The 2,500-nt window shown below is 44.1% G+C and overlaps 1 protein-coding gene across 1 annotated transcript in view; it reads right to left on the bottom strand.

The window, feature by feature from the left end:
* LOC124375730 (sterile alpha motif domain-containing protein 14-like) overlaps positions 1–2,220 on the bottom strand; it is a 17,169-nt gene extending 14,949 nt beyond the window's left edge. The window contains 1 exon segment of the mRNA XM_046834300.1: positions 2,193–2,220. The gene's annotated coding sequence lies outside the window, so the exon portion shown is untranslated.
* Between the last annotated feature and the right edge of the window lie 280 nt (positions 2,221–2,500).

Genomic DNA, 2,500 nt, shown 5'->3' with positions numbered 1-2,500 from the left:
GTGTATTATGGAGTATTATGGAGTATATTATGGAGTATTATGGAGTATTGTGTGTATTGTGGTGTATTATGGTGTATTGTGGAGTATTATTAGTGTATTATGGAGTATTATGTGGTGTATTATAGTGTATTATGGTGTATATTAGAGTATAGTGGAGTATTATGGTGCATTGTGGTGTATTGTGAGTATTGTAGTGTATTATGGAGTATTATGGAGTATTGTGTATTATGGAGTATTATGGAGTATTATGGAGTATTATGGTGTATTATAGTGTATTGTGGAGTATTGTGAAGTATTGTGGAGTTTTTTGGAGTATTGTGTAGTATTGTGGAGTATTGCGGAATGGAGAAGGAGTGTGCTGGTACTGATCTTTAAGAATAAGGGAGATGTGCAGACCTGCAGTAACTACAGGGGAATAAAGTTGATCAGTCACACCATGAAGTTATGGGAAAGAGTAGTGGAAGCCAGGCTGAGAGAAGAGGTGACCATCTGTGAGCAACAGTATGGTTTCATGCAGAGGAAGAGCACCACAGACGCATTATTTGCTTTGAGAATGTTGATGGAGAAGTATAGAGAAGGAGCTGCATTGTGTATTTGTGGATTTAGAGAAAGCATATGACAAGGGGGAGAGAGGAGTTGTGATATTGTATGAGGAAGTCTGGTGTGTCAGAGAAGTATGTGAGGGTGGTGCAGGACATGTATGAGGACAGTGTGATAGCAGTGAAGTGTGCAGTAGGAACGACAGACTGGTTCAAGGTGGAGGTTGGACTGCATCAAGGATCGGCCCTGAGCCCTTTCCTGTTTGCAGTGGTGATGGACAGGTTGACGGACGAGGTCAGACAGGGGTCTTCATGGACTATGATGTTTGTGGATGATATTGTGATTTGTGGTGAGAGTAGTGAGCAGGTGGAGAAGATCCTGGAGAGGTGGAGGTACACGCTGGAGAGAAGGGGAATGAAAGTCGGTAGGAGTAAGACAGAGTACATGTGTGTAAATAAGAGGAAGGCAGTGGAGGGTGCGGTTGCAGGAGAAGAGGTGGAGAAGGTGGAGGTTCAGGAACCTGGGGTCAACAGTGTAAAGTAATGGAGAGTGTGTTAGAAGTGAAGAAAAGAGGGCAGGCAGGGTGGAGTGGGTGGAGAAGAGTGATAGCAGGAGTGATTTGTGATAGAAGAGTATCTGTGAGTGAAAGGAAAGTTTATAGGACTGTGGTGAGACCTGAGATGTTGTATGGATTAGAGACAGTGGCATTGAGTAAAAGACAGGAGGTGGAGCTGGAGGTAGCAGAGCTGAAGATGTTGAGATGTTCGTTGGGAGTGACGACGATGGACAGGATTAGAAATGAGTTTATTAGAGGGACGGCATATGTAGGACGTTTTGGAGACAAGGTGAGGGAGGTGAGATTGAGATGGTTTGGACATGTGCAGAGGAGGGACATGGGGTATATCAGTAGGAGAATGCTAAGAATGGAGACACCAGGAAGGAGGAAAAGAGGAAGACCAAGGAGGAGGTTTATGGATGTGGTGAGGGAAGACATGCAGGTAGTTGGTGTGAAAGAAGCAGATGTAGAGGACATGGGGGTGTGGAGACGGATGATCCACTGTAGAGACTCTTAACGGGAGAAGAAAAAGATAAATAGATAAATTATAAACAAACAGACACACATATACACTCTTACACTAACACACACACACACACACACACACACAGGGTGAAACAGTGTTGAAGCCGATGCATTTACACTTACACAAATATGAATGCACACACAGCTAACAACACACACCATCACAACTGTGCACATATTATACACACATACACACTGACATCACTTCCTCGTCTCATATTGCCAAATAGGAAGACAGAGAGGGAAGAAGAGGGGATAAAGGGGAGAGGGGAAGAGAGGAAAAATAGGTAAGAAGGAAAGAAAGAAGGGAGAAAGGAAAAAAGGGAATAATGGAGGAAGTGGAGGATACAGGACAGGAAACACTTTGTAATCTGGATCGAGTCCAAAACAAGGAGTCATCAGAATGTGTAGGTGGTGTTAGCTTTAGCTGATGCTAATCTCTCCCTCGCTTACACACAAACAGTTACTATGTATTAGAGATTAAATGAAAGAGGACAAGAGGAAAAACACAGCAGTGATGGAGGGATGGAGGAAAAGATAAGAAGATGGAATGACATCAGCAGTGTCTTACCTTACAATGATGTGATGATCTGAGGACAGTGTGATAGCAGTGAAGTGTGCAGTAGGAACGACAGACTGGTTCAAGGTGGAGGTTGGACTGCATCAAGGATCGGCCTGAGCCCTTTCCTGTTTGCAGTGGTGATGGACAGGTTGACGGACGAGGTCAGACAGGGTCTTCATGGACTATGATGTTTGTGGATGATATTGTGATTTGTGGTGAGAGTAGTGAGCAGGTGGAGAAGATCCTGGAGGTGGAGGTACACGCTGGAGAGAAGGGGAATGAAAGTCGGTAGGAGTAAGACAGAGTACATGTGTGTA

Source organism: Silurus meridionalis, chromosome 22, assembly GCF_014805685.1.
Source record: "Silurus meridionalis isolate SWU-2019-XX chromosome 22, ASM1480568v1, whole genome shotgun sequence".
Lineage (NCBI taxonomy): Eukaryota > Metazoa > Chordata > Actinopteri > Siluriformes > Siluridae > Silurus > Silurus meridionalis.
The sequence above is the reverse complement of the archived record's forward strand: the minus strand, read 5'-3'. Positions and strand labels throughout refer to the sequence as shown.